Consider the following 24,388-nt stretch of genomic DNA (forward strand, 5'->3'; position numbering starts at 1 on the left):
GGCCGCAGCGCGCCGGCCGCGGCGGCCATTGGAGGGTGAACCAACGGCAAAGGAAGACCTTTCTCTCTGTCTCTCTCTCTCTCTCTCTCACTGTCCACTCTGCCTGTCAAAAAAAAAAAAAAAAAAAAAAAAGAAGGGAGAGAGAGAGAGCAAGCAAGTGAGCAAGAGATGGTTCACTCGCTTAATGGCCTACAACAACCTGGGAGCCAGGATCCTGGAGTTCCATCTGGCTCTCCTCTGTAGGTGGGGAGGCCCAAGTATTGGGCCATCTTCCTTTGCCTTTCCCAGGCCATTAGTAGGGAGCTGGGTTGCAAGTGGAGCAGCTGGGACTCAAACTGGCCCTCATATGGGATGCTGGCATTGCAGGTGGTGGCTTAACACACTGTGCCACAGTGCCAGCCCTGAAATTTTCCCTTTTACAGTGACAGTCATATTGGATGAGAGGCCCACCTTATTATTTTTAAAGATTTCTTTAATAGAGAGCAGTTGAATGTCTATATGGGGAGGTAGAGCTCTATCAGCCACTGGTTTGCTTCCCAAATGGCTGTAGTAGCCAGCGCGGGGCCAGGCCAAGGCCAGGAGCCAGGAACTCCATCCTGGTCTCCTGTGTGGATTCAGGGGCCCAAGCACTTGGGGCATCTTCTACTGCCTTCCCAGTTGCCTTAGGAGGTAGAATGCACTCAGGCCTGTGCTACAATAAGCAGCAGCTTATCCTGCCTCCTGCCACCTTATTGTTAATTACATTTGCACTGACCCTACTTCTAAACAGAGTCACAGTCTGAGGAATTGGGGGATTAGGACTTCAACAATGAGCATTTTGGGACCTGTAACACTTGTCCAACTCACAAGGGTAAAACAGGAAATAGAGCTTGGACCTGGGGACCACAGCAGCTGTTGGTACACAGGTGTTTGCTTCGAGAGATAGAAAATAGGATGATTCCAGTTGACCGAGTAAGGGCCTGGAATTGAGTATCAAGTTCCTCATTTCAGTTTCCAGTGGCAACTGGCATATGATAATTATGGGTAAACTTTGAGGCCTGCCAGCCAGGGACAGAATTATCTGTCTGAGAACCTTTGGGAACAGAGATAAGAGGGAGTGGAGAGTATGGAAGTCAAAGTGGTTAAACCTGTTTCTGGAGGGCAGGGCCCAGAGAGGAGGACCTAGCAGGCAACCTCGCCCTTGTGGGCGGGGCTCTGTGAGGGGGAGCATAGGTTGCCTTGGGTGGTGGTTTCTGGTTCTGGGCCCTCTCGGGGAATTGTGTGTGCCCGGTGACTTGTGGAAGGTGAATTGCCTTTTGAGCTCTGGTCAGCAAGTCCAGCAGTCCGGGGAGTCTGTTACTGTAGATTCCTGCCTTTTCTGGTGCATTTGGGAAGCCACCTAGGCCCTCCTAGCATAGGGAACTGGTGGCCTGAGGTGGCAGGTGACCATGGCATGGAAGCAGCATGGGCCCATTGTGCCTGCAGCAGTCACTGTGGTGAATCGATGAATGAGTGTCAAAGTACTGATAGTCCGTCATCACCACTCACGCCTGTGGCCCCTCTGTTCAGTGTCCGGCACAGAAACAGGTCAGTGGACTGCGCTGGGTGTGGTTCCTTTAGGACTCTGAATGCCTCTTGGCCATGTCGATTGTGCTGTTGTGCAGCAACAGGCATCATTGGAGAGCCTGGTTTGGTAGTTCCAACTCCTCTGTGTACCACTGTCCCTCAATATTCATGGGACACTGGCTCCAGGTCCCCCCAAGATACCAACATCCTTGTATACAATGGCACAGTGAATGCTCTGGAAGTACTCACTTTACTGAATCATTGAGAATGACAAGGAAATTAATTTGTACAAATTTAGTTTAGATGCAATTTTCTTACAAATATTTTTGTTCTGTAGTTGGTCAAATCCAGGGATGCAGAACTCATAGATACAGAGGGCTGACCGTGAAATTTTTATATCTCTAGTTCATTAGCTCAAGTGGTTAGCTAAAGAGACCACAATTATGAACTGAGACCTCATATAAGCTAATTAACTACCCTGTATTCTGGGCAGACAATTACCTAGATTAAGACCTAGTTTACCAACTGGCATCTGTGTCTTATTGGCTACCAGGGAGTCTGACTGTCGTTGATTCAGAACTCTGCCTCTTGTTCTCGGGAAAAAAAACCCAGACCAAAACATTGCTAAGGTCTTGCTTTTGATGGGGCAACTGTTTCATCCTCATTTAAAGGATATTTTAATATTATGATTCAATTATTATATGACAGGTCCTCAAAAGGCTCATGGAGACGTGTTTTGAAAAAGCTTTGCTTGGTTTTCAATTTTTTGCACCAAGACATCTTTTAATTACATTTTCCTTGAACTTTTTGAAGTACCCTCTCATATTTGTGAGTCATTTAGCTAGAGCTTATCAAAAGACTTCTGAATGAAGTCTGAATATAGACCTATACCATACGATCCAGCCGTCCCACTCCTGGGAATTTTTGGAATTTACCCAAACCGAAAGGAATCAGCATATGAAAGTGTTCTGTACCCCCATGCTTGTTGCAGCACAATCCACAATAGCTAAGATACTGAATCAACCCAGATGTCTATCACCTGTTGACTAGATAAAGAAATTATGGTATGTCCACACTATGGAGAACTACTCAGTTGTTAAAAAAAAATGAAATCTTTTGCAACAAAATGAACGCAACTGGAAACCATTATGCTTAGTGAAATAAGCCAGTCCCAAAAAGACAGGTACCATATGTTTTCTCTGATTGGAGGTAACTGAAAGAGAGTAACTAAATGTAATGTATTGGAGTGAAATGGACATTTTGAGATTTAGATGATTGTTTACGGCCCTTGTCTCTTCTGTTGAGGAACAGTGTCTATTTTTCCCTTCATACTATTTGTTGAACTCTTTTTACTTAGTGTAGGATTAACTTGATAATCAAGTAAACTGAAAGGAGATCTTTATCAAAAGAGTGGGAATGGGAGAGGGAGGAGGAAGATAGGTTGACACGTGTGTGGGAGGAAGGGTAAGGTGAGAAGTATTACTGTGTTCCTAAATCTATATGAAATTTGTATAACTTACATAAAATTAGAAAGAGTTCTGAACAACCTGCTTCCAGCTAGGTTGAAGCTGGGAGCCAGGAGCTTAATCTGGCTCTACGATGTGGCTGTCAGGGACCCAACTGCTTTAGGACCTGTTGTCTCCCAGGGTGCACATGAGCAGGAAGCTGGAATTAGGTGCAGAGCTGACCTAGACAGGCAGTCCAAGATGGGATGTGGGCAGCCCATGCACTGTATCAGATGCCTGCCCTCACATCTCATGTCTCTACCAGAAATCTGCATTTCATAAATATTATCGACATGGCCACAGTTATAAGTTTTTATACACTTTAGGAGATCTATGTCAAACAATTAAAATAGGAAAGAGTTTATTATGGTAGTATTTATATCAATGAAAATTGATGGATGGAAGCTGTCTTTCCCTCTCCCTCTCCCAAATAAAAATTAAAATTAAAATTAGAAACCTCTTAAGTGAAAATTGGTCAAGTATATTTTGGGTATTATCACACAGCCATTTAAAATGTTACAGAAATCTATTTAAGCAAATCCATACAGTATCACTAAGAGTTGAAAGCAAGTTTTAACATATTTACGATGTTTTGAAATTTTTCATGTTTATCTCCCCTAGGAAAAAACCCTGTAAGGTATAAATACCTAAGAGATCTCAGAGGGCAGATCCAAGTTTTGTGAAGCCTGAGGTTTAAACAAAAATATTTAGAGTCCTTTTTGAAAATTATCTTGCTTTTGCAGTTTAAAAAAAAAGAAAAAAAGGCACAAACGAAATGACACAGAGAATGCACTGTGTGTGCCATTGGTAGGTGGTGGCCGGGGCTTGGAGGGTTCAGCTTCAGTGGCTGCATGGGAAACCAGCCTCTGGGGCCATGGTCTGCACACCTGCCTCTTAGCTGAAAGGGCGAAGACACCCAGCACACTTCTTCAGATTCAGTTACCTTCCAGGTCCTGCACTGAAGGAAGCAGGTGCAAGCCTGGTAGCTTACCCTAATGAGCAAGGTTCTTGGGGATTTGTGGCGCTGCTTTCTTTCACCTCCAATGCATCCATCTTCCTTCTAGTTGCGTAGTTTTCCAAGTGGCCCATCACCATCAGAGGCAGCCTCCTGGGGAGCTTGTGAAAATGCAAATATACCTATGATAGGGTTTACTTTATAAATTAGGCACAGTAACAGGTTAACAGTAGCTAATAGTAAAACAATTATAACAATATGCTGTTGTGAAAGTTATTTAGGGGTGGGAGTTTGGGCTAGTGGTTAAATGGCAGAATCCCATAGTAGTGTACTTGGGTTTGACCCCTGCCTCTGCTCCTGAGTCCAGCTTCCTGCTAATGCACACCCTGAGAGGCAGCAGGGATGGCTCGAGTCGTTGGGTTGCCGCCATTCACAAGGGATACCTGCGTTGAGTTCCAGGACCCTAACTCTGGCCTGGCCCAGTGCTGGCTGGCCCTTGTGAGCAGTTGAGCAGTGAATCAGAAGATGGGAGCTATCTCGTTCTTTCTCGGCCTCTCGGATAAATTGTAAAAACTGTACAAGCTATTTTTTTTCTGGAATTTTCCATTGAATAGTTTTGGACCACAGTTGGCTGTAGGTAACTGAAACCTTGGAGAGTGAAGCTGGGGACAAGGGGGTGTGCTAGATGCTAGGATCCTCCCTGAGAGTCTGTGTCCAGTGAGAGCATTGAATCCTCCTGTTAGGTGAGGCATTTGCAATGACAGTGCTTTCAATAAGGGTTTTGGTGGGTCCCTGTCCATCTGTGTACTTGGCCCTGGTTCTTTTCTAGCTCCACCAGGGAACAAGTTCTCGAAAGTACTTAACTGAATAACTACCTACTTAACTGAATAACTACCTACTAAGAGGTAGTCCAGTTGATTGGTTAGTAAGCTCAGATGCTGGGTGCTCCACTTAGTGTCTGACATAAGTCTCTGTTTCCAGGTCAGTAAAATGATTATTGGAGAATTATTTCCCTCCTAGGGATATTGTGAGGATTAACTTTGTTAGAAATGGCAAATATATTGTTGATTCCCCTTTCTCACCCTATTCTCAGTTGTAGATCCCTATCAAATCTAGTTTTTTTAAAAAATAATATTTCTTCAGTTTATGTGATTTGGCTCAAGGAATACAGAAAGGTTTTGGGTAATGAAGAAATGATTACCTTTATCTCCCTATGGAGTGCTTCAATTTTTGTAATAAAGTAGTTTATTTTATGTATTTATTTTATGTATTTGAAAAGGTAGGTTGCTGAGGTTGCTGCTTTACTTGCTCACTCCCCAAATGCACACAACAGCCAGGACTGGGCCAGGCTGTATCCAGAAGCCCAGAACTCCATCCAGGTCTCCCACATACTTGAGCTATGACATGCTGCCTCCCAAGTGTGCATTTAGCAAGAAGCTGAACATAGGTACTCCCGGATAAGACATTCCCAGTGTCTTAACCCCTGCACCAAATGCCTGCCATTGACTTTGCTTTTATGGCCCAGCTTTTACACTCCATGGGAAGTTGGAAAGAAAAAGTAGTCCTGTGAAAGTGGCATAAAGCAAGTGAGCCCAGTGCTGTTGACTCCTGTGGTCACCAGTCACGTGCATCTGCCAGGCACTGGAAGCATAGAGCTAGGAAGGAATTGAGTTTAAAAAATTGTATTTCTTTAAAATTTAAAAACAGTATTTAAGTTTGGGCAATTTGAGTTTGTTTATGTGTGTTTCTCAAAATCTAAATAGATGTGAAATGTTTGATAAAAAATGTAGTTTCAGAATTGAGATGTACAAGATTTTGAAAACTTATGGAAAAAGGAATGTAATATTGATTTTGAAAATTTATGGAAAGACTGTAAAATAAAATTGATGGTTTTCTTAGTAATTTCTTGCTGAAATGACAATGCTTTGGCTAATGTGGTTTACCTAAAATAAGTTCTTAAGATTACTTTCCCTGGTTTCTTTGTACTTTTTAAAATGTGGTTATCAAGAAATATAAAATGTGGCTTTCATTCAACTTCTTATGGACAACACTAAAATGAAAAGAAAGAAAATTGAAAAAGCAAAGCTCATACCTGTAAGACCAAGCCTGAAACGATAGGAGTCCCAGAGCAAGAGATCTCGCACTCAGGTGTGAGTCTTTACACTTGGAAACCACTTATCCATTTGCATTTGCTTTGTTGGGGGTGGGATTTATGGCCCCTTTGCTTTTTTCTTTTGCTGCAGGCAAATGACCCCTGTCTGAGTAAGTGATATCTTGCCCTTTGCACTTTGCCTTCTGTCCTGAATCTACTGCTTTCACACCACTGATTTCACTATGCAGCATCTCTAAAGATACATTTTTAATGCTGTGATGTTGGCCTTTACATTTTTTTCCCTGTTAAATGTTCTTTTAACATTGGAATGTAATTGTTCTGCCCCAGTGTTTTTCTCTGTCTGTACAAGGGAGTTACCATTCTTGGAGCTTAGATTTATAACCACTTCCTTATTTTTGTAATGCTTCCTAATGTACTTTTTAAAAGAGACTTGACCTTCACATAATTCAGTTTTCCTTGAAATGTTAAATCACCCCCTTCAGCAGCCTTGGCTTTATATGACCCATGGAATGTGCATTTCTTTCCGTTATTAAAAGTTAATCTCATTAAACTGAGCACAATGAAGATCTTTAGAAGATAAACAAATATAATGTCATTTAAGGATGATTTTCTGTGTTTGATTTACCCCTATGTATAGGACCCATTTTCCAAAGATCTCAGGCTGAGAACTGGATTTGTTTGAGACTGATAATTTAGACATTTACATGGACATTTTAAAGGTGATACTTGGATTAGTAGAGGAAAATTTGTTTCAGAACTTCATTGCATTGGTAAGGCGTTTTATTCCTGATCCACATAGTTTACTCTTTTTTGCTAGTTCCTGTTACTGCAAAAACATTTTTGTCTGCTTGAAACACCAGGGCCATCTTATGGGCACAGAATTAATGCTTGGGGTCCCTTCTGAATATGCCTCGTGTCACTCCTGGATCTTAAACTTTGTGGCGGGGATTGTATTTCATGAGCAATATTTAGTTTCCACTCCAGAAAAGTTTCTCATCCCCCTTAATAAAATACAGTCACTCAGTCAAGATCATTACAACCTCCATCTCTTGCCCCCATGCCTTATTGATTATGGCGTAGTTAGACAGTAAATATGGAAAACATGAGACCAGAGATGTTAGGAAAATGGCACAGTCTTATCTGTGGCGCGATCTACACCTGACACCATCCTAGGCCCTAGCCCCCACCGCCATTGCCATTGCTGGAAGCTAGGTGCCCACATGGCCCAACCACCAGCGTCAAGCTCCACCTCCATCCTAATGGGATTCGCTGCTCCTTCCCTGCCTGCCCCCCTGGCAAAGTTTTTATTTTATTTTTTTTTTACTTGACAGATAGAAATTATAGACAGTGAGAGAGAGAGAGAAAGAAAAGGTCTTCCTTCCGTTGGTTCACCCCCCAAATGGCCACTACAGCCGGCGTGCTGTACTGATGCGAAGCCAGGAACCAGGCGCTTCCTCCTGGTCTCCCATGCGGTACAGGGCCCAAGCACTTGGGCCATCCTCCACTGCACTCCTGGGCCACAGCAGAGAGCTGGACTGGAAGAGGGGCAACCGGGACAGAATCCGGCGTCAATATGGGATGCCAGTGCCGCAGGTGGAGGATTAACCAAGTGAGCCATGGTACCGACCCAAAGGTTTTAGAAGGACCTGTTCCTGAACACGTGGCTCTCTTCTCTTGTCTCCTCCCTCCCTCCTCTCCTCGCCTCTCTCCTTCTCTCCATCTCCTGATCTCTCTTGATCTCTTACACTATTCTCCCTCTTTCTCCTTCACCCCTTCCCTCCGGTCTGCTGGATTTTCGCCAATAAACCCTTTCCCTTACTCCGGGGTTTGGTGTGTTTTGTGGTGGCCTTGCAAGACAGGCAGAGAGGTTGGCTCAGCATTTTACTGTTATTTCCCAATAATGTCAGGACTTGGCGGGTGATATGGTGGACAAAACCATTTACTGATCGTAGCTCTGCCAGTTTCTTGTGTGACTCCTACAGGTCAGTTTGCCTCTCTGGATTTCAGAATGCTCTCAGAAGTCTCCTTAAGCTTTAAAACTATTTCCTGCTCAGCTCCCCTTCTGTTCCCATCTTTGTGTTCACTGGTAATTGCTTGTCTAAGAGTACAAAGCACTATTTTTACTGGAGTTGTGCAAAGTCCCACAGGCATCTGGGAAAGAGATACATTTACTAAGTATGCTGCTATCTCCCCAGAACCTCGTCACACTGTATCTCTTCCTCAAGTGTATACCTACCTCATGTCCTCCAGTACCTCGTCACAATGTATCTGTCCTCTTCCTTTGGCCCTAGACTTTGCTGTTAATCTCAACTAGCTAAAAGCAAGCAGGGAGGGCAGAATCTGACCCCACTGTAAGTAGAGATTATAATAACCATGGGAATGTGCAGGGCTTTCCTCACATCCCTTAAGCACAAAACAGAGCTGAAGACAGGAAACCCCTAAGTCTCTGGCAGTCTCTGCAAGAGCAAAGTCAAAGCTTTGAAAAATGGCAGGAAAGAGATGGATGCAGGAGTGGAGAAGGAGCGAGAGGAAGGAAGGAAGGAACACACCTTTTATGTCTCTGTATGTCTGTTACATTTGAGTCTACGCTGCACCCCCATCCTGCCTTGAATGGAATAAAGAAAGGTTATCTTGTCAAGCAATTGGGTAATAGAAAAGCTAAGCTGCTTCTGAGCTTCATCTCTGTATGAGAGAAGATTAAATTTAATATATTCTTCAGAATCCCGTTTGAAGCACTGAGATAGCCAAATATAAGCAAACTTAAATGTTTTGAAGAAGTCTTACAGAGCGCTGACAGTATAATTATGTCTGCTGTAAAACTGGCAGGTAACTAGCTTGCCTCTTTCACCAAAACAAAACTGAACACTTTTCCCTTTAAATTTATTCAAAACCTATTTTATAGGTTGTATATTTGGCTTTAGATATTCAAATATTTTGCAAAACTGCAACAGGGAATATGTCAGTTTTTCTAAAACTATGATACAATTTTACTTTCTCTTAAGAAAATTCACAAGAGGAGGATTTACTCTCAAAGATTATGATGCCTGGGGCCAGCACTGTGGTGTACCAGGTTAAACCGCCACCTGCAACAGGGGTATCCCATATGGGCACTGATTCCAGTCCTGGCTGTTCCAGTTCCTATTCAGCTCCCTACTAATGTGCCTGGGAAAGCAGCGAAAGATGACCCAAGTGCTTGGGCCCCTGTACCCATGTCTAGCCTCAGCTGTTGTGATAATTTGGGGAGTATACCAGGGGGTAGAAAATCTTTTCCTCTGTCTCTCCCTTTCTCTAATTCTGCCTTTCAAAGAAATAAATCTTAAAGCAAGACTCATGCTGAAGATAAAATTGGCTGCCTGAGAGCCCATCTGGATCCATCTAGTTAAACACTGCCAGTCAAACAATGAGGGGACACTTATTCATCCTGAAATTTTCTAACGTCGACTTTCAAGCTCTGTGGCTACTTAGTGTCAATTCCAAACAGGAGGAGTTTTCTAGTATTTCTGAGTTTTAGATGACATACACTTCTGCCCCCCACCCCCATTGATGTTAGAAAAAAAAATCTTCACTGATATAATATCACTACATATTCCTGTCACCTGGGGAGTATTGTTTTTCAGTAGGTATATCTGGGGTAGGCATTTAGCCCAGCTTCCACTTAAGATGTCTGCATTCCACATTGCAGTTCCTGACTTTGATTCTAGGGTAGGCATCTAATTCAGCTAACAGTCAAAATGATTACAAGGCCACAATGGAGCACCTGGATTTGATTCCCAGCTCGGGGTCCTGACTGTACTTCCCTGCTAATGCACATCCTTGGAGGCAGTGCTGATGGCTCCAGTGATTAAGTTTCTGTCATCCAAATAGAGATCTGGATTGCATTCTTGGCTCCCACTCCAGCCTTTGTGGGCATTTGGGGAGCAAACTAGCAGATGGGAGTATTTGCACTCTCTCTGCCTCTCAAAATAAAAAAAATGTTTTAAGTTGTCTGCTCCTCATCTTCCCATTTAGCTGAACCAACATTTCTAAGGAGCCTCTGGGGCTGAATATGTGTAAGCATCCTTCGGAGGTTGTCTCGAGCAGAAGTGTGTAGAGCCACTGTACGGTAGGCAGTCGTACAGCAGGGAAGCAGTGTTGTAGATATTCTTGACTGACAGGCATCAGAATAAGTTGTCCGCCAGTGATGCAAATGGGCAGATGTAGTTCTCAGACCATTCTGGGAAAGCAAAGGGGTTCAACACCCACATCATTTCAGATGGTCTTTTGTGATTCCTTTGTTCTGCATTCAGATTGAGTTCTGATGCAAATACCTTCAGTGGATGTCCAAGGACATCTGGTTGACCTTGGTGAGAAAGCGTCCTCCACCTTCCTCTCTGATACTCACATGCTAGGGCTGCCATAGCAAAGTGCCATACAGTGGGTGCTTTAGAATAGCCAAATCTATTGGGTCATGTTTCTAAAGGTTAGAAGTCTGAAATCAAGGTTTGGGTGGGGCCCTGCTCCTTTTGAATGCTTCCTTGCTTCTTCCTACCTTCTTAATTGGCATTTTTTTTTTTAAGATTTATTTGTTTGAAAGAGTTACAGAGAGAGGGACTGTTAGCTCATTTTTCCCATCCATTGGTTCACTCTCCAAATGGCCACAAAGGCTGGAGCTGGGCCGATCCAAAGCCAGGAGCCAAAATCATCTTCCAGGTCTCCCACACGAGTGCAGGGACCCAAGAACTTGGGCCATCTTCTACTGCTTTCCCAGGCCACAGCAGAGAGCTGGATTGGAAGTGGAGCAGCCAGAACTTGAACCAGCACCCATATGGGACGCTGGCACTGCAGGTGGCGGCTTTACCTGCTACACCACAGTGCTGGCCCCATTTTACTGGCATTCTTCTCTAGTCCTCTGTTGCAATCTTCCATCTTCACATAGACACCTTCTCTCCATCTGTGTCTATCTGGGTGTCCATATTCTCTTTTCAGAGAATATTACTCTTTTGTATTGGGGTACCCTCACTATCTCATTTTAAGTTGACTATTCCTTTGAAGACACTAATTCCAAATAAGATCTCATTTTTTAAAAAGATTTGGAAGGCAGAGTTAAAGAGTGCTCTTCCATTCACTTTGGTTCATTCCCCAAATGGCTGCAGCGGCCAGATCTCCCATGTGGGTGGCAGCAGGTTCAAGTGCCCAGAGCATCATCTGCTGCCTTCCCAGGTGCATTAGTAGGATGTTAGATTGGAAGTGGAGCAGTTGGGACTGGAACCAATCTTCATATGGGATGCTAGCATTAAAAGCAATGGCTAAACCCAATGCACAATACCGGCTGACTCTAGGGTCATATTTTGATGTGGTGCTGGAGTGTCATAAGGCTTTTAACATTTTTATGAGCATAATTCAGCCTATAACACCAATATGTGCAGAAGAATCTCCCTTTGAAATATTTATTTCGTTACTTTTATTATATTCTAAGGATGTGTGTCAAAAAATCATAATATCTACAAATGACCTTTGTAAAATAACTTCAGATTTTTAGAGAGAAAGCATTGGTATTGGGTTGAGATGGAACGTGGAATGAACCTGCACATTTCAGTGGGTATGCCAGCCAAGAAGTCAAGGCTGATTTTCTGGTTGAGTTTCAGGACAGAGTGGCTTCATTCCTTGTTGGAGTCAAGGTCAGAAGACCTTGATCATATGTCAACATAATTCAAAAATATTGGCCTAATTGCAATTACTGGATAACAAAGGAAGTGAGAATTTCCAGCTTTAAAATCCAATAACGTAACAATTAATGCTGTTTTGTAGAATACAGTTACACAAATTCCCTCTGAACTATATAATGTCCAAGATCCCTTCTTTGCATTGTCAGAGATTCTTAGCCCCAGGATTCTGTTTTTCATTTACTGTTTCTGTCCAGTGCTCTGATAAGGGACATGGATGCTGGTTTGCTGATTTTATTAAAATTAGAACTGTTATAGCCCAGCCTTGAAAACAGTTCTGCTGAAAGGATAAATGTGTACTGAAAGTTGGCTCCGGCTAGCACAGACAGGGTCCATCAGAGACAGGGACCTTATGAATAAGTGAAAATTCTCCTGACATCTCCTTACAAGAGCACTGTTTTGTTGGGGGCCAGAAGTATTTGGTCTAGCTGAAGATAAAAGAATTTTTAAAAGAGTAGCTTTCAGGTGTCATAGCAGATAACTGTATATAGTACTTCTACCTTGCCACATAAGGTGGTATTATCTGCATTTTATAGAGGAAGAAACTGACTTAGAGAAGTGAAAACATTTATTTTCCCTTTCCCTTGGTCCCATCACTCATAGGTGGCAAAGCTGGGATTGGACTCCCAGGCAGTGTAAGTCACAGCCCTCATCTGTATCAGCAAAGCATAATAGCCGGATCTTCAAAACATGTCCACAAACTGCACCCTAGTCCACGCACAGCCTTGGGCTCTTACTGTGGCTTCTTAATTGGTCTCCTTGCCTGTCCTTCCCTCCGTCCCAGCCCCTAGTGTGCTCAGCAGCAAGGGTGATGCCTCCTGTCACCCCTCTGCTCACACCGCTTTACTGGCATCCCTAACCACTCAGTGAAAGCAAAGCCCTGGCCGCCTTGACAAGGCCCCTGTGCTGATCCCTCTCTGACCTCTTATGTACTCGCTTAGAGCGCTCTTGCACACATTCACACATTGGCACAGCCATCAGTCTGCCCAGCCCGCCTCAGCCTCACGACCTCTCTCACCTGATGTTCTCTGGTCCAGAAAGCTCTGTTGCAGGTCTCTAAGATGTCACCTAAATGGACCATCTCTGAACTGCCCCTCCCCTGCATCAATGGAAAATCAATATATGTGAATCCACATCAAGTCAGTAAAAACACTTAGTATAAAATTTGCTGTCCTTTCTTCCTATCCTTTTGTTTTAACTTTTCCAACACTGCTCGCCCTGGAAGTCTTGCCTGCTTGTTGAGCGTGTCCTCTTTGTTTACGACCGAACCCCTAGAGGACATGGGCTTTGAGTGACTCAGTGGAGAACCTGCAGCCTGGCCCGTAAGAGGGCTCAGTAAATCTGTTGAATGAATAAATGGATGAATGAACCACAGTTACCTCTGTCGTAAATTAAGGATGTTATCATCAGTCGTCCCAGAGTTCTGCTGAGACCAGACGCACTAAAGGAAATGAGACTTCACAAAAAGCTTTTTCTGGCAGGAATGTGATATGTTTGTATGCAGTATTTGGGTAGTTATACTACAGTACAAGAAAAACAACCGTATTTCCTCCTGTCTAGGAATTTAAAGTCTCAACAGAACCCTGCCCTTGCGAATGCCTGATGAGACGCATCTGGAGGTTCTGTGACGGATGAGGCCGATAGGCAGATGCTCTGTGCTGTAGGAGATATGTGGGTCCTAAGGGGAAGGCTGGGTAGATGACATGCTCTTATCCTCTGAGAAACATGGACATTTGGGTTTGATGATCTGGGTCAGGGAAAGGCTGCCCAGCTGTACTCTGTTCCACTGGGACCATTGCCTTGCACCCCAAGTCCCTTGTTCTGCCTCCATTTAGAAAAATCTGCTAGGGAAAGCTAAAAGGGCAGTAACTTTTTTTTTAAGAAAGGCTATTTTAAAGAAAAGCTGCTTTATTTTAAAATATTTGATTTGTTTGAAAGGCAGAGAGATCTTCCACCCACGTTTCACTTTCCAGATGCCTGCAACAGCCAGGACTAGGTCCGGCTGAAGCCAGGAACTCAATTTAGGTCTCCCATATTGGCAAGGACTCAGCTACCTGAGCCATCACTGCTGCCTCCTAGGATGAGCATTGGTAGGAAACTGGAACTGGGAGCAGAGCAGGGACTCGGACTCAGGCCCTCTGACCTGGGATGGGGGCATCCCAAGTGGCTCATTTTTTTTTTTAAACAGGCAGAGTTAGACAGAAAGGTCTTCCTTTTTCTGTTGATTCACCCCCCCCCCCCCCCAGTGGCCGCCATGGCTGGTGTGCTGCGCTGATCTGTAGCTGGGAGCCAGGTGCCTCCTCCTGGTCTCCCATGCGGGTGCAGGGCCCAAGCACTTGGGCCATCCTCCACTGCACTCCCAGGCCACAGCAGAGAGCTGGACTGGAAGAGCAGCAACTGGGACAGAATCTGGCGCCCCAACCAGGACTAGAACCCGGGGTGCCGGCTTTTATTGTGTGACTGGCTAAGTATGAGTTTGCAGTTTAATTTTCGAAGTATCTCTTCTACTTCTACCTCTCCATGCCCTCCTCCTGCTTGGAGAGGAAGGGGAGAGAGCCTGGTTCAACCAGGTGAGCACCAGTAGGGGTCTCTTCCTCTGATGGGGAGTTTGGGGAGGTCCTGGGGGTGAAAGAGGAGGCTCATCTGGCTGCGGCTTCTTTTCCTTCCTGCCATCCATTATGCACTTTGTGATGCGACCTGCAGAATGTTCTCTAAGCCAGCGCTGGCACCCGGTAGGTGAATTTGAACGATGATGTATGTTCATTTTTTATACATTCTGCATTGTGTGTGCGCACATGTCCAGGGGTCTAGTTGTGCACTTCATAAGATAAAAAGCTTACACTCCCTTCATTTATGAATTAAACAGTGTTTCATTGTGGTTCATTTTTTGACCGTGTTTATTTTAGAGAGTTACCACAAAGAATGTCTTTGAATTATTCACATGCCTAAAGTTAATAAGAGAATCAAGATTTTGAAAAGCACATTTCTTATTTTCTTTTCTCCCCATTTCACCAGAGCTAAACAGTCTCTAGCCATGTAGACTCAGAAAAAAACAATGTGGGTCCAGTTTTAATAAAATGCAGCTTTATGAGTTGAAATTCCTTAGCTGTTTGACACAGAGTGACTTCATTAGATACTGTAATTCTCCTTCATCTCCCCAATTTGGGAAGAAAAAAAGATCCTTGTGGAATGCAGTGATTTAAGAGCTTAAGGAAAGCGAGGGAGTGTGGGGGAGGGATGGTCCTAAGGTAGACTAGTAATCCCCAGGCAAGGCTTTCTTAGTGGTGTCAATTCTGATTCCCACCCGGGGAGAAGAGAGGGCGTGAGCCCCACCCACCATGGCCCTTTGTCCGAGGCGGGATGAGGGGTTGGCTGTGCATTTGCGCAGCAGTATCTGCCCCTCCCCCCATTGCCTTGTGGGTCTGCTGTCTGAGGAAGGCTTTTCTGAGGAGCATGAAGTCCTGGCATTTTTCCTCATTAGCGCAGCTCTGAATGGAGTCTGCTCCTTTGCTCAGAAAGGGCATTGACCTTGGCCCGGTGACGCGCCCAATTCCTTCCAGGCCGGACCTTAAGCTGCTTTCCGGAAGGAAAAGCATACTGTGGGGTCAGCAGGGCATCCTGACGGATGAAGACAAGGCAAGGGGGAGCCAAGGAAGGGCTCATGTCTCTCTGCCCGCCATCACTGTCCCTGGCTCTTGGTGTGTGGAGTGGGAAGGCCCAGTGCTGGCGTCATCGTTAGCTGAAGACACAGCTGTTGGGCCTCAGCTGCAGCCTTTCCAGTGCATGAACAGCAAGCTGGATCTGGAGCGGAGTAGCTGGGACTCACACCAGGACTGCGACATGGGACACCAGCATCTCAAGTGCACCGTAACCTGTCGCGCCCACCACCCGCCCAGGTTCCCAACATTTCTAAGCATAAAAATCTTATTCCAGCATACATGTAGGAACTTCATGGACCTTGAACTTTTAGTGGCTGTTCTCTTATCTGTTGATTGAAAAGACACAAAATGAGCAACATCAATTATGTATTCAGTAAATCTGAATTATAAGTGTTATGAAATTTACTAAATATAAAAATTGGGTGTGGCAAATTGCACAGAATGACTGGGCCCCTATGGATTTATGGGCTCAACCCTACCCTCTGAGGTCCCTGCAGTGCCCCCACCCTTTCCAGTCCAGTGCCACAGCCGTAGCCTCCCACCCCCTGTCATTGGGAGAACAGGAGGTGTGTGTTTTGGGGTCAGGCACATGTGTGATCAAATTTCGACTCTACCACCATCAGTAGGACCTCGGATGAACTCCTAAACCTTTCTGTGCTACAACCTCCTCCTCTCTGAAATGGTGATCACCTTTTACTTCCTGGAAATTGGAGAAACTGAGTTTTCTTCACTTTCAGTAAGTGTCTGATACAGGAAGTAGACACTTAAATATTCATTTCCGCTTCCTGCCTGCTCTTCCCCACCTCCATGTCAAACTTAAGGCCAGAATTGTACAAAACCAAGATTGAGAAGTTAATTCCTTCTGCCTCCGCATGTTAACCTAAGCTGTGTTGTATCTTCTAGTTAGCTGGCACTTTAACAAGTGACCCCTGCATTCAGTGTAGTGTAAAACAAATATGTATCGCCCACTGATTCTCTGGATAGGGTGCAATGGGGACACCTTGTTTCTGATCTGTGATGGGTGGGACCTCAGCTGCGGAGAATGGAAGGCCGGGGGTGCCATCACCTGCTGGCTGTTGTTCGTTCAGTGTCTGGTGGTTGATGCTGGCTGTCACCCGAGACCTCACTGGAGGATTCAGAGCAGCATCTCATTCCCCTCCACATGGCCTGGATTTTCTCACAGTGCAAGTAGCTGGGCTCCAAGGGCAAGCATCCCAAGAGAGAGCCAGACAGAAATCTCATCACCTTTTATGGCCTCGCCCAAGAAGTCACACGGCATCACTTCTGCCGCCTTCCGATTCCAGGACAGAAAAATAGACTGCTTCTTGATGCAGGGCCATTCTGGGAGAATGTATGGGGACCAGGAAGCTTGCTGTGCTCTTGGTGGAAAATGCAACCTGTCCTTGTAAATGAGCAGTTTTCAAGCTTATAGGCACAGGGGCTCCCAGAATGTTCTGCATCGCCGTGCCATGGGTCACTGTGGTGGTAAGACCTGGTGCCAAGGCCTAGAAGACATGATTTTGAACTTGGTCCAGAACAGGTATCACTTTCCAGCTTTGACCTGGAGCCTAGGTTTTCATGTGGAAGCCAGGCTGAAGTGTGCAGTTGGTAAGTGACCTCCCTGGGCTGTGCTGGACGGTACCTGCTGGTGGTGATGGCAGAGGTGTGGAACACCCCCCGGGAAGCCAGGGAATGGCTTTCCTTCCCTTAATGGCCTAGCCTGATCGGATTTCATGATGACGGCCATGTTACCTGTCACCCACCTTGCCCCCAGTACTAGAAAATTACATTTTCCTGAGATTAAAAAAAAAAAAAAAACTCCTTTAGATAATTATAGGGAGAAATTGAGTGTTTGCTTAGAACTCCCTGTAAATGTGAGGGCAAAGGATTCTGGAAAGTCACAGGGGAAGGATACCAGCTGGCTTCGAGTCAACAATAAGTTTTTCCTGATAGTATTGCCATGGCCATTTTCCCTGGTAAATAGTTACCTATTTATCACTTTTCTCTTGGGGCTTGCGTGAAAGTGAGATATCCTGAAAGCTAAACAAACTATAAAACTTGGAGCGTGAAGCCAGAAGGAACTTTTGCATAAAAGGAGTAGACATACATTTTAAGTCACATAGTTTGATTAGTCGCAGGGGTGCATCAAAAAGTTCATGGAAAATGGACTTAAGAAGTGTGGGGCAGGCATTGCGGCGTGGCTGGAAATGCTGATGGCTATGACAGCTATGCTGATGGCCTGGGAAAAGCAGAAGATGGCCCAGGTGCTTGGGCCCCTGCCATCCACGTGGAAGGTCTGGATGAAGCTCCTGGCTTCACCCTGACTCAACTCTGACTGCTACAGCCACTGGAGTGAACCAGTGGAAGGAAGATCTTGCCCTCTATTTAGTTCTGCCCCACCCCAATATTTTGAAATCCATACAATTTTTTTCTCATAATATCCATTTTCCATAAACTTTAGATTTTTTTTAGGGAGTTAGAGTTACAGACAGTGAAAGGGAGACAGAGAAAGGTCTTCCTTCTGTTGGTTCACTCCCCAAATGGCCACTACAGCCAGAGCTGCCAGGAGCCAGGTGCTTCCTTCCTGGTCTCCCACGTGGGTACAGGGGCCCAAGGACTTGGGCCATCTTCTACTGCTTTCCCAGGCCATAGCAGAGAGCTAGACTAGAAGAGAGGCAGCCAGGACTAGAACCAGTGCCCATATGGGATGCGGGTGCCACAGGCACAAGATTAACCTAGTGAGCCATGGCGCCGGCCCCTCATTTTCTATAAACTTCTGAAAGACCCCACATATGAGCCAGAGGTTTAAGGGCAGGACGGTGGACTGAAAAGCTGGAGTCCTTTGTTTTCCATGGAGTAGAGTTAGTCTGTAAAATGCTGAATTGCTTGTGGACTGTGAACATCATTTCAGTGGCCCCATCTGAGTTCTTTTTAGCTATCAAATAAAAATAATAGTACTAGGCCGACACTGCGGCTCACTAGGCTAATCCTCCGCCTTGCGGCACCGGCACACCGGGTTCTAGTACCAGTCAGGGCGCCGGATTCTGTCCCGGTTGCCCCTCTTCCAGGCCAGCTCTCTGCTGTGGCCCAGGAGTGCAGTGGAGGATGGCCCAAGTGCTTGGACCCTGCACCCCATGGGAGACCAGGAGAAGCACCTGGCTCCTGCCATCGGATCAGCATGGTGCGCCGGCCGCGGTGGCCATTGGAGGGTGAGCCAACGGCAAAGGAAGACCTTTCTCTGTCTCTCTCACTGTCCACTCTGCCTGTCAAAAAAAAAACTTTCATGAAGTCTCCCTGGACTATTTGGGGTATGAGAAATTAAGAATAATTTTGGGGAATAATGTACATTGCATGTAAAAGTGTAGCTTTTTTGTTGTTGTTTATTTTGCACTTAGAGATAGAAGCAGTGTATTCCCCTGAGAGAGATTCAAAGACCTGCCTAGGTTTTCTTTCCCTATTTCTTACCTTTTTCCTTCCATTTGCTCTTAACTCTTTTCTGTTTTCTTCCTTGTCACCCTATCGCCTTTCCCCCCATCCCCCTGTCTTCTGCTAGGACTCCCATCTCCCTTTGACTCCTGTCTGATGCCTTTCATTTCTGGACTCTGACCAGCTTGTGGTCAGCAGCATGCTATTGATGGATATCTGCAAGGCTTTCACATCATACCTGCTCCGGGGCTCAAGAGGGATTTGGCAGCTGATTTTAGTATTTCCATCCAGCCCATGGGGAGAATAATGATTAACCAAGTTCAAATAAGTAAATCCATGCTGCCTTCTGTACTGAGCTGTATCCAAAGCATTGCCTACGTGACAACGTTGTACCAGAGTATCTGCCTAGATGCCTTGGGCTTGGCTCTTACTAAATCACCTCTTATTTTCTCTGCCAACCGGTGTCGACATATATTTACAGGTTCCTTTGAACACCATTGACTGTTCTAGAGCAAAGCTTCCCCTGAGTGATTCCTGCACAAAGCTGTCATGTGTGCCATGAAGTCGATATTCCTATATTTAATCACACCTTTCCTGTTAGACTCTGTATGGGCTGGGTTGGGTCCCCATGCTGAATTCCTGTGATGAGGTCCCAGCTCCCAGGAGCTTCATGTAACTGTTTGGAGAGAGGGCCTTTAAAGGGGGTTGTTAACATGAGGTCCTTAGGATGGGCCCTAGTCCAGTCTGACTAGTGTTCTTATGAGGGGGTAGAAATTTGGGCATATGAAGAGACCCCAGGGATATGTTATTGTCGCTCCCCCTCTTCGTGGAGGAACGACACTAAACCCTGCCTAGGCTTCTTATCCGAGTCACGGCACCATTATGTCGCTCCCCCTCTTCGCGGAGGAACGACACAGGACCCTGCGCTGTTCTTTTGTCTGCTCGGCCCTCCCCGGGTTTGCTGCTGGTTCTTCCCGGGTTGGCTACCGACCCTTCCACCTCCGTGGAAGGGCGGTTCCCCCTGCCACTTTCCCCACTTCCTCGGGGGAGCGGCACACCGCCAGCCGGCTCTCTCGGGGGCTGCTCAGGTGTTCCTTCAGATAGATGTTCCTGGTGCATGTTGTCTCTCTCCTCCTTTATAGTCCTCCACCAATCCCAACTCGGCTGCCCACACGCCGAGTACGCTGCTCTCCTCCAATCAGGAGCAGGTCCTGCTGCTTATTGGTTGAACTGGAGGCAGCTGTGTAGAAGCTGTTTCCTCCTCTCCCAGCGCCATATTGTGGGAGAGCAGATGCATAGAATAAGCCTTAATTCCAGTAACTTAGTCTAGTCCGAGTTGCTCCCCACAGTTATCACAGAAACAAAACCATGAGAGGACACAGTGAGAAGGCAGCTGTTGGCAAACCAAGGGCAGAGGCCTCAGGGAAAACCAATTTGCTGACACTTTGACCTTGGACTTCTGTAAATTACTGTTGTTTAGGCCACCCAGTGTGGGATTTTGTTATGGTAGACCTGGAAATTTGACACCATGTCCAATTTGAGTGAAAATTTGTAAAGCCACATACTCTAATGTGGTCGAAAGTTGACCAAGAGGAATTTGATTTCCCTCTTAGGCATCGGCTGTAGAGTGATGGTGTATATTAAAATTCTTTGGAGAAACAAAATCAGTTTGTGCAAGTTTATACAGTTATGTGTTGCATAGCAATGTTTTGGTCAAAGCTGGATCACATATGTGACAGCCTGTATTCTGTAGCCTGGGTATGTAATAGCCCATTACCATATAGGCTTGTGGTAGTATACTCCATGGTGTATATACAACCATGAAATTGCCTAATGGCACATTTCTTAGAAAGTATCTGTTGTTATTTATGTACCTAAAGAGGATGATGGAGATTGATTCTAAAGGAATTGGCTCATTGAATTTTAGGGGTTGGCAAATCTGAAGTCTGTAGGGCTGCCTGCTGACACAGACAAGAGTTACATCTGAGTCCAAAGACAGACTAGAGGCAGCCCCCCCTTTCCCTCCCCTCCCCTTCCCTCCCATTTATATATTTGAAAGGCAGAGTGACAGAGAAGAACAGAGGGAAAGACAGAGAGACAAGGTTCTTCCATCCAGTGGTTCACCCCTTAAATTGCTGCAAATAGCCAGATTTAGGCCTGGCTGAAGCCATGAACTCCACCCTGGCCTCCCCCCTGGGTGGTAGCAGACCAAGTATTTGGGTCATCGTCTGTTGTCTTTAGGGGCACATTAGCAGGAAGCTGGATCAGATGCAGAATAGTCAGCACTCAAACTGGGATTCCAACATGGAATGCCAACATTGCAAGTGGTGGCTTAACCCATTGTGCCACAGTGCCAGTCTCCAGAGTTCCTTTCCTGGAGCAGGGATCTAAGTCTGTTCTCTTGTGATCTGCAGCAGTTTGAACGAGGCTCACCTGCATTATGAACAGTGGCCTCCTTTACTCAAAGACCACTGATTTAAATGTTATCACATCTAGAAAAGGCCTTTCTTTACAACTTCTAGACTTGTGTTTAACCAAACAACTGGGCACCATAACCTACAGGGGCAACTTGAATCATTCATTAGCCAACACTTGTCAGATGCCAAGTGTGGTTGTCTGGACCCACTTTGTAAGAACAATGGGGTTTTAGAAGATGATTTAATAAAAGAACAATTTTAATTGCTGCTGTTAATGATGTGCATTTATGTGTGTAACCTCACTTAGTTCTGTCAATCAATCTTTTTTAGTGTTTATTTCTTCATTTTAAATTTATTTAAAAGGCAGTGGAAAAGAGCTGTATTTTCCATCTGTTGGTTCATTCCCTAGATGCCCACAACAACCAGAGCTGGGCCAGGCCCAAGCCAGGAGCCAGGAACTCCATTCAGGTCTCCCACATGGATTGCAGGGACTTAGTACTTGAGCCATTGTCTGCTGCCTCCCAGGCACATTAGCAAAAAGTTAGACGGGAGTAGAGGCGTGCTGCTCCAGTCATAATCAGCATCTGAGCCACAGGTTCTTCTGGCTTAATTTGTACAATGCCCTTTGTGGATTGTAGCAGCACCTTTAACTTATCAAAGGGTAATTGGAAAACCCCAGTAATGACCATTAGACTTCTTAAAGCATTTGTTGCCTTTCCTATAATTATTCCAAGTCCCTTCTGCCTGGCCGAAATTGTTTCTGCTATCACCTCTATGGCTTGTGCTCCCATTTGAGGTGTTAGTACCGAATACCCTGTGGCTCGTAACTCTGAGCAGTAAATACTTGGTTTCTGTATTGTTGGGACCACGGTACCCACCGATTGTTTTGGCCCTGGGGTGCAGGGGCACACATTCCGTTTTTTGGCTGTTGTCCATATACACCTGGTCTTTTTATGGGGCCTGGCTCATTTGGCACCCTTAGGGGATTGCCTGCCCTATGCATTTTAGAGTAACATTCACTGATGCAATGGTTCCCTCTTCTGCAGCGTGGGCAAAGGCCTGGTCTTCTCGAGTTCTCCATGCCCTGCTGATCTCGGGCTGGAAATTTCGCCTTACATTCCCTCATTAAATGCCCTTCTCTACCACATTTAAAGCATTTTCGTCCCCTCATATCTCGAAATTGTCGGGTCATTGCTACTGCAGCATGTGATCCAGAAGCCACATCATCCATGACATCCCTACAGATTTTCAAAAAGGTAGGGATCTCCTTATGCTGCCATGGTCTAAGAGCTTCACGACATGTTTTATTGGCCTGTTCATACGCCAATCTTCTGACTAAGGGCATAGCTTCTTCCACAGTTTCAAAAATATTTCCCGCTGCTTCCATTAATCTGTTCATGAAGTCAGCGTAAGGTTCGGTAGAGCCCTGCACTATCTTAGTCAAGCTGTGTCTTCTCACCTTTTCTGGGTACCACCTTCCAGGCTCTTCTTGCTATCTCTTACTTGTAAAAGGACAGCTGTTGGTAGTCGGGCCTGATCATCAGGATTGGCAAATTGCCCTTCTCCATTTAACATTTCCTCATCCCATGTTTGATTCCCTGCTCTATAGTTCTGCTCTGAGTATTCGAGCAAATTCTCTATAAGCAGCTAACCATAAGAGGAAGTCACCCCTGCCTAAGTCACCGCCTTTCCTAAGTTCCTCCAATCCTCGGGTATCAGGCCTTGCTGTCCTATGTTATCAAGGATTGCCTGTGTAAAACTTGCATGGGGACCACACAGTTGTACTGATTTTGCAATTCTTTAAGTAACTTGTGATCAAGAGGCGTCCAACCCCTATTTCCTTGCTGATCTTGAATTACAGGGAACACCTGGTCTGGTTCCTGTATAGCTCCCAAGCAGGTTTTTTATAAACAGCTCCCCTTTGCTTGCTTTCGGTTCTTGGCCTTTCAATCTCTTCCTGCATTCCTACTCCCTCCATCATTCCTTCTTCCTCCTCCTACTCTTCTTCAATCTCATGTGGAAAAAAAGGCTTTTCTTTACAGGAGGAAACTTTGGCAGTACTAAGGGGGCTCCCGGGGTGGCGATTCATCCTTTATGGTTGAATTTGCCAGCCTTGTAGAGCCAGGATATATTCTTGGCATCTCTCTTGGGGGCGAGGTTCCCTCTTCAGCTTCCTCTCCACCCCCCCCCCCCCAAGCTTCCTGGCTCTCTAAGTCCTTCTTTGATTTTTTTTCTCACTTGTTCGTTACAATAGCTGCTCGCCTGGCTGCCCATGATTCTTCCTGCAACTCACTCCCCTCATTAAGCAATAATTCGATCCCTTCCGTGGGGTCCTGAAGCGCTTGATCAATGAGTTGCCACAGCCTTAGCACTTCTATTGATTCCCCAGCTGCGCTCAATTGCCGTCCCACCTGTCTCCACTGCTGTAGAAACCAGGGGGACGTCTCTGCGACTGCTCTTACGAATGCACGAAATTTCCTCCCCCCTCGTTTCCCTCGCTTAGAAGAAAAACTGCGAGAAGGTGGGGAGCAGGGAGAGAGAGAGAGGAGAACCACATTCAGCCCATAACGGATGAACTTTAGGGAGAAATAGAGGATGGTGCCCAGCATGAGGAAGAAGACGTAGCCAGTGGGCAAGGAGTAGCCAAAGAACTCCACTGTCTGTACCGTCCGCGACATGTTGGAGCGGCAGGCGTAGTGAAGACCGAGTCTACCGGGCGTCCCCAGAAAATGCCTCTTTCCTAGCTTCTATTTTTCTTCCCCCACCCCGTGGCTTTTTGCCTGGGTTCTTGCTAGCTTCTCCCTGGCACTTTCCGTCCGGCTTTTTTCCTAGGCTCTCCCTAGTCTCTCTCTCCGGTATTTTCCAGCTTCTTCCTCCAGTCCGGATCCGAGTCACAGCACCATTTGCTGCTCCTCCGCACGCGGAGGAGCCGCACTGGACCGGACGCTTGTTGTTCCCTTTTTTTTACAAGTCTTTTCTATAGTAAATTAAGAATGAGCAAACAGCGAACTCCCAAAGCAAGAATGAGTAGAGAGAAATGAGAAAGAACAAAGCAACGAACTTCCC

General features: G+C 45.6%; 1 protein-coding gene and 1 long non-coding RNA gene across 11 annotated transcripts in view; both read left to right on the forward strand.

Annotated features, from left to right (window-relative positions):
• LOC138845178 (uncharacterized) overlaps window positions 1–23,708 on the forward strand; it is a 36,352-nt gene extending 12,644 nt beyond the window's left edge. The window contains exon 2 of the long non-coding RNA XR_011382002.1: window positions 151–23,708. This is a non-coding gene — a long non-coding RNA (uncharacterized lncRNA). The remainder of the gene's footprint in view (window positions 1–150) is intronic.
• The window catches only part of RAI14 (retinoic acid induced 14), a 194,735-nt gene that overhangs the window by 68,082 nt on the left and 102,265 nt on the right, over window positions 1–24,388 (forward strand). The window lies entirely within an intron of this gene.

Source organism: Oryctolagus cuniculus, chromosome 14, assembly GCF_964237555.1.
Source record: "Oryctolagus cuniculus chromosome 14, mOryCun1.1, whole genome shotgun sequence".
In the NCBI taxonomy this organism is placed as follows: Eukaryota; Metazoa; Chordata; class Mammalia; order Lagomorpha; family Leporidae; genus Oryctolagus; species Oryctolagus cuniculus.